The sequence below is a fragment of the Macrobrachium nipponense genome, chromosome 3 (genome assembly GCF_015104395.2).
Source record: "Macrobrachium nipponense isolate FS-2020 chromosome 3, ASM1510439v2, whole genome shotgun sequence".
Taxonomy (NCBI): Eukaryota; Metazoa; Arthropoda; class Malacostraca; order Decapoda; family Palaemonidae; genus Macrobrachium; species Macrobrachium nipponense.
Genome location: NC_087202.1, coordinates 60738867 through 60747409, shown reverse-complemented (window position 1 = coordinate 60747409; position 8543 = coordinate 60738867). Strand labels below are relative to the sequence as shown.

The window sequence follows — 8543 nt, the reverse complement described above, 5'->3', positions numbered from 1 at the left end:
TATATATATTATATATATATACTATATATATATATAAATATTATATATATATATATATATTACGTATATTCATGTTTGTGTGTATATTTCATTGTCATTTATCATTTTTTGCCCAAACTCGTTCGTTAGTGTTGCATCTTTTGACGTTAGAATGATAAATCAAAATTTTTATTTCCCCTAATTGAAATGTTCGATTTAGGATGGAAGTTGGAAAATGAGAATCATAGGTCCCTTTGGCTTTTCGGTGCCATTTTCTTCTCATGCCCTTCCTTTTCAAGCGTATACTTCCCCACCTATACAGGCATCATAGAGTTGACATAAATTGTAAGGTGACGATGTGTATGTGCTTATTGATTTATGACAAATTATTATTATTATCGGGCACAGTTTTCCGTGTCTAAAATGATGATATTGGTTGCAGGTCCACAATAATATAGCTGTGTGAGAGTTGATGTTCTTTGATAAATAACAATAGGTTTCGACCCTTGTGCTAAGTTCATCCTTAGTCTACTAATGAACATTGTGACTGGAAATTCGTCGAAGTAAACTTCTGAGCAGGGAAAGACTCAGTGGTAGTAAAATTCGACAACAAAGAACGCAAATGAAGGAAGCGCTCAGTATCCCAACTACGTAATTCCGTTGTTAATATTCGTATTCCTGCTTGCTACTCTGCTGGAACGTCTAGTGGACTGCGATGGTGGTACACGGTGTCCCCCTTGTGGTGCGGCTGCAAGATTGCTAGACGTAAGGTCCCTTATGTTATATCCTGTCTGAGGGAGGAGAGCAGAAGAAGAGGAGGCAGCACCAGGATGAAACGGTTTGCTTTGAAATTGAAATTTATAACGAAGTCTTAAGAATATAAAAATTGACTAATGGGTCTTCTTTTCCTATCGAACGACTTGTTTCCGTAAAAAGCTTCTCCAAAGTTTAAAGCGGCGCCTTCCACCAGTCTTCTTGTGCGGACATTGTTATTTTTAGAAATTATGTTAGCTTTATCCCGAGTCGGTCTATGTATGTTGCTGAAGGCATGGGAGACTATGGCCTTTTTTGTGCATCAAATACATATGCGCGTTTGTGTTCCCCTAGTCGAGTCGGTAGTCCTCATCCACTCTCCCCAAAATAATTTCCCTTACAATCTTGCAATAGGATTTCGTACACTCCCGTAATTATAGGATTCTTGTCATAATTGTTGTTTTTAGTTAGTTTTTGGCTAATCGTGTTAGGATATTTGAAAAGTATCTTGGTATCTTTCTGGCTATTGTTAACATAGTTACATAACTTGTCGGGAGGGATTAAGTGGGAGGGGTAAATATCTGTTAGATTTTTCCTTGGGTTTGTTAACAGGACAATAAAATGCTTTCTTAGCTCGTGAAATGGCTACTCAATAAAAGATCGGGGTCTCTTAGTCCTCTGAAAGTTGATCGTATGTGATGGATTTCTCCCTCAACAAAATCTGAGTCGCATATTTTAAATGAACGCATGGTAAAAGTAAAAATAGGGAAAAAGACCCCATTTCGGCTCAACCTCATCACCCGAGCCCCAATTCGGCTCACAGGCGATAAACCCCATAAGCTTGCCTTTATCTTAACCTCGTATACGTTGACCATTAACGACTCCACGGGAAAACCACCAAATATTTCGATCTAGTTCAAAAAAGAACACCAAAAATGGCTCGTGAAGAACTCTTCAGATAGAACAACCATGGTTTCACTCGACCCCTAGAAAATACCCAAACCCTACGTACTCTATGGATGAAAAAAAGAAAAAACCATATTACGACCTCTTGAAAATACCCAACCCCAATTTGGCTCAAGATATACTCTACAAATGAAAAAACCACCATTTCACATAATTATGAATTATGAGTGTAAATAATTTTAAGTTCCTTAACCTAACCTAACCCACTAAGTGAAAAACTTCCAAGTCTCTTAACCTAACCTAACTTAACCCACTAAGTGAAAAAATTTTAAGTCCCTTAACCTAACCTAACCTATTGAGTGAAAGAGTTCTAAGTCCTTTAACCTAACCTAACCCAACGCAACCCAGCCTAACTTAACCCACAAAAAGTGAAAAAGTTCTAAGTCCCTTAACCTAACCTAACCAAACCCAACCTATTGGCTCAAGATATACTCTACGGATGAAAAAAAAAAACCCATTTCACACAAATATGCATATGAGGGAAAAAAAATTCTAAGTCCTTTAACCTAACCTAACCTATGTGAAATACCCAACTCATTTTGTCTTAAGATATACTCTTCGGACGAAAAACCGCCATTTCACATAAATATGAACACAAGGGAAAAATTTCTAAGTCCCTTAACTTAACCTAACCCACATGAGTATATGAAAAATATGAATATGAGGAGCAAATTCTAAGTCCCTTAACCTAACCTCTGTTATGATCAGTTGTGCCTAAGTAAAGGGTTGTGTTAGATCGAAAGTTCTTGGGTTTCTCGCCTTTTCATTTTCTCTGTGTCATCACCTTCATATATATATATACTATATAGATATATATATATAGTATATATATATATATCATATATATATATATATACATATATATACATACATACATATATAATATATATATACATATATATATATATATATATTAATATATATTATTATATATATATATATATATAGTATATATATCATATATATATACATATATATATATATATATATATATATATATATATATATACATATATATATTATATATATATATATGTATATATATATATATATATATATATATATATATATATATATATATATATATATATATATATATATATATATATATATAGATATATATATAATATATATATATATATATATATACCAGGATGTCCTCTAACTTCTCTCATGCTTCGCAATTATACTTTATGGCTGAGATTGTCACTACAAAGTCTAAGAGCCAGATGCAATATATGAAGTAATTCTGATGTCCGTAGCTTAATTATTTCGGTCGTCATGAAAATCATATCTTGCTCAAAACCTGCGCTGTATTATTTTAACATTTTGACACTGGTCTCTTGTTTATCTCTACTGCCTTCCTCTTTGAGGGTGCTGCCTCAAATCCAAAGAAAATCAAGTTTTAGTGATATAATACTTTTCCACAATACTTGAAATTGTCAGATAATGATTGGATTTACTCAATACTTTGCTCTAATGGGCAAATAATTTTCCTTGTTAATCTAAGCTCGTTCTTCTATTATTCTTCATTTATACAGTTTTTCCCCACATGCTTAGCATCAAACTAAGTCTTAACAACTCAAGTATTTTTGTGGTGCTCAGCCATTTCCACTATCATGAGGAGTCTACGTTATGATAGCCGAAGACCACATTCACACTTAAACGCACCAGTAAACATTCGTATTCCCACACAAATGGGCCGCGATTTGGTGAACATCGACTGTGAGTCATGCTGAAAAACACATTAAGTTTCTAAATAGTGCTATTTTCGCTCTGATCGCTGAACAATGAGGTAATGATGACACAATAACGTCCAAAAACCAACTTGCAAAATACACGAGGGTCTCTCTCTCTCTCTCTCTCTCTCTCTCTCTCTCTCTCTCTCTCTCTCTCTCTCTCTCTCTCTTCAAATAGGTTTATTCTTCATATTGAAATACCTATGATTGTAATAGGTAGGAATCTTCTGTGAATGCTATTATTGAACATGAATTACTAATTTACATATTGATCTGCATATTTGTTTATCTACTTATTTCATTGCTTACAAATTTTACTTGTTTGCTTCCTGATTTCATCCCTTACTTGCTCGATTGCTTATAATTTTATGAACCGCTGGGCTATCTATATTTTTATGTGTGTGTTTGCATATTACTTATTTCCTCGCTTATGTGTTCATTTGCATATTTGTATTTATTGGTTTATTTATTGTCATATATGTAGCACATCTAATTGTTGTTTATGAAATATCACAAAACTGATTATCTTGAACATGAACTCGATCATTATGTTATGAATGATACCAAAAGTTACCTGCCTTTTCTTTTGGCTTGATTTTTTTTACCTTTTCTGTTTTTGTTTTTTGTTTTTTTTTATGCGTTTGTCTTCCTTATGAATATTTCAGTTGCCTGTCAATTTCTAGGTTTATGTCTCCTCAAAACCATGGATATCACACACGTATTGGCGGATACCAGAGCTGAAATGAAGATTTCTTATTTCTTTTGAGAAATGGTAAAACCAGAAGTACTATTGTTTGTGCATCTCAACGAAATTTGGTTCTATAATGAACATATAATGATTACTGAAGATTGACTTGCAGCGATAAGGACAGATAATCATAATTTTTTAAATATGGTATATATTCAGAATTTCTAATTGTTCAACCATCATGAACAGCGGTCTTTGGGAGCAAATGAATGTTTTCAGGAAAATTCGTTAGGAGGCAATGGCAATTTTACAGGCAGGTTGATATTATTATTACTATTATCATTAGTACTCCTTGGAATTTGAAATATTTATCAAGATTCAGACATATGACATTTTACTAGGAACACACATTTCGTGAGAATCTACATTATTGCAGATGACAACATTAATTTGATCTACGTTCAAGTAGTTAAGCTTGACCCTTCTGCACATGATGTTCTAAGACGCTTTATACAGTTGTCCAGGTTATTGTACTTTGCTTCTCTTTAGTGGATTCTGTATCTGGTTCAATCTAAGACAGCGGTTCCTATTCTTAAGAGCTAAATCAATTGTACTGACCTTTATAAGCATTAGAATTATTTTTACTCTTTTAATCGCATTTTTAAGTTGTAAAACCGAGTTTTTGTAACAGTATAGCTTATTCAAAAAGGCCTTGAAATTAACACGAGTAATCTAGAACTCCGTTGTTTTAATTTCCTCCATACACACACACACACACACACACACACACACACATATATATAATATATATAGATATAATATATATATATATATATATATATATTTATATCTTGTGTTTAGCTTTTTGTCTATTTCCATTAGTGCATGCACTCTTATTTAGCTTTAGTATTTCAAATAAATATAATTTCTATTAATTGGCCTTCTTATTTTGAGTTTGTCTTCTTAACATAAGAGTATTCTTTTTTTATTTTCCTTTTTACATTCGTTCTCCTTCATATTCTCAATACCTCTTCTTTGCTATCTGTTTTGTAATTTCACTCATCTCTGCCATTCTGTCCAGATTTGATTCTGCAATAACCCTCTTCCTTTCTAACGAAAAACGTCTTGGACCTCTCATCATCTGATCTTTTGTATCTTGTCTCTTCCTCTTGTCCTTTGAAGTTTTTATAAAGTCCTTATCAGATATGTAGGGTTTACTTATAACACTAATATTAGGAAATGGTCGCTATAGCTTTGGAATGCTTCAGAATCAGAGCGCATTTTCTTTAATATTCTCCATTAGTCTACAGTGGTACCTTGACCTACGAGTTTAATTCGTTCCTTGGCCGAGCTCGTGGCTCAATTTGCTTGCACATCAAATCAATTTTCCAAATTGAGAATACTTATAATGCCCTTAATTTTTTCCAACCCTCAAAATGCCACACCATATTTTTATGTTTCATGTTATTATATAAGAAAAATACGTTTTTAAATAACAAATATGGTATAAAAACATGATAGAAAGAGTGTTTAAAGATGTAATAAGGTTTCATACACTGTACAGGTAGTGTTCAAATTACGATAATTCGTCTTACGATCATCGATTTTACGAGAGACCAAATTACAATAGCCAAACTTTATCCCATCTTCTTGTTACATAAGTTCAAAAAGCAAAAGAGAATGATGAAAGTATTGTTTTAACGCTATACTCGTTGCGTAAATGTGTACAGCCATGAACAACCGAACGAGAAACAGCTTTTTTTTGCTAATTACAACCGAATTGGATAACAACATCCGTTTGGCTTGCATTTCAACCATCGTACGATAGTAAACTACCGTAGTTATGTTATAAATGACGTTTTACGTAGTATAGGACTGAGATGGTTTTATGTAATAATTTTATTCGCTATAGGTATATCAGAGATCAACAAAGAAATACACGTTAAATTTTAAACAAGTTGTAGCTGAAGGATAAAACTCCCGTAAACTTATGCCATCAAACACAACCGTAGGTAAAATTGAGAGAAAATCTGTTTTAATAAAAAATACTGGGTTTGAAAGAACACATTTGCTGTTGTTTTCATGTCGGTAAAAGAAAAATAGCGATCGGAATCACGTGATTTTATTTACTCAACAAACATGCCACCAACATAATCTATTAACGAAAAAATATAATTTAGTTCACAATCACGAGTCGTATTCGAGTCATATTTCAACTTAAAAACACGTTGCATAACGAAAAATTCCCTTGTCTCATATAAGTCAGGTATCTAGATATTCGTTTATGCTAACTAGAAGCAAGAAATTTCGCTCAGAATTGAGTTAAATATGGCGAAACAAACTTGTACAGAGTTTAAGATTTAATTTTAGCCAGCTGGAAAAGCTTCGTCAAGGGGCAAACATGAACATTGTCTAAAATACATGAAAATAAACAGGCATCGGTCTAGGGCAGATATATACGTCAAGAATGGTCTAGCTCACGAGGCCTGATTTATTGTGTAGAGGTGTGCAAAAACAATTATAATAATAAATAGATAAATAGCACTAGTTAAATAAATAATCAGGGCCACGCAAAAATATTTGGCTTCCCCAGTAGGCCAAGAAAAATTGTCGTTGGGTAGCAATTGGTGGCTCAGATATCGTTTATTTGTTAATTTATTTATTTATTACCATCTATGTTAGTATTATTGCCAGCTTCGAATTTTACTCTCAAGTCAGATCTTAGTTTTGAAGAAGAAATGTCCACCAGACTAGGTATGAGACGAGTTTCTGGCTTATTTTCGAAGAGCAAGACTTACTTGACACAGGGTACACGTAAAAGATTGCTTGTGATTGTATAATTAGAATAATACTTAACACAGGATACACTAAATAGGTTGTTTGTAGTTGTAATTAGAATAATACTTACCTGGCACAGGATATGGCAAATAGATTGCTTCTAGTTGTAATTAGAATGATACTTACCTGGCACATGGTACGCCAAATAGATTGTTTGTAGTTGTAATTAGAATAACACTTACCTGCCACAAGGTATGCCAAATAGATTATTTGTGGTTGTGATTAGAATAATGCCTACCTGGCATAGAGTACACCAAATAGATTGTTTGTAATTAGAATAATCATTACCTGGCACAGGGTATTCCGAATAGATTGCATTTATTTGTAATTAGAATACTTACCTGGTACAGGGTATTCCAAATAAATTGCTTCTAGTTATAATTAGAAGCATACTTACCTGGCACAGGGTACGACAAATAGATTGTTTTTGTTTGTAATTGCTTCTAATTGCAATTGGATGCCTAATTACCTGGCACAGGGTACGCCAGATAGATTACCTACAGTTGTAATTAAAGCATAATTACCTGGCACAGGGTACACCAAATAGATTGTTTCTAGTTGTAATTAGAATCATATTTACCTGGCATAGGGTACGCCAAATAGATTGCCTTTAGTTGTAATTATAATTATTCTTACCTGGCACAGGGTACATCAAATACATTGCTTCTAGTTGTAATTAGAAGCATACTTACCTGGCAGAGGTTACGCCAAATAGATTGCTTCTAGTTGTAATTAGAATTATTCTTACCTGGCACAGGGTACACCAAATACATTGCTTCTAGTTGTAATTAGAAGCATACTTATCTGGCACAGGGTACGCCAAATAAATTGCCTTTAGTTGTAATTAGAAGCATACTTACCTGACACAGGGTACACCAAATGCATTGCTTCTAGTTGTAATTAGAAGCATACTTACCTGGCACAGGATACGCCAAATAAAAATTGCCTTTAGTTGTAATTAGAAGAATACTTACCTCACACAGGGTACACCAAAGACATTGCTTCTAGTTGTAATTAAAAGCATACTTACCTGGCACAGGGTACGCCAAATAGATTGCCTTTAGTTGTAATTAGAATAATACTTATCTCACACAGGGTACACCAAATACAATGTCTCTATTTGTAATTTGAAGCATACTTACCTGGCACAGGGTATGCCAAATAGATTACCTTTAGTTTTAATTAGAAGCATACTTACCTGTCCAAGGTTACATCAAATAGATTGCTTCTATTTGTAACCTGAAGTATATTTACCTCGTACAGGGTACACCAAATGGATTGCTTCTAATTGCAATTCTTACCTGGCACAGGGTACGCCAAATATAAATCTTTTGGCATTCATACTATCACGTGATATGACATGTTGTGCACCTGGCAGTAAGTCTTGGAGAAAACGGTGACTGTTGTGGGTGCTTATCAGTTGCTTATCTGAATTTGAATGGAGTTGAGAAATCTTTTTGCATTCATGGTATCATGTGATATGACATGTTGCACCTGGCAGTGAGTCATGAAGAAAGTCAGGTTATAGGGTTATCATTTATTTTACTCGGATTCATATCTTTTCATATACTCACTCACGT

General features: G+C 33.6%; 1 long non-coding RNA gene across 1 annotated transcript in view; it reads left to right on the top strand.

Moving 5' to 3' along the window:
* The first annotated feature begins 679 nt into the window (after window positions 1-679).
* The window catches only part of LOC135222208 (uncharacterized), a 19971-nt gene continuing 12107 nt past the window's right edge, over window positions 680-8543 (top strand). Inside the window, exon 1 of the long non-coding RNA XR_010316213.1 lies at window positions 680-817. This is a non-coding gene — a long non-coding RNA (uncharacterized LOC135222208). The remainder of the gene's footprint in view (window positions 818-8543) is intronic.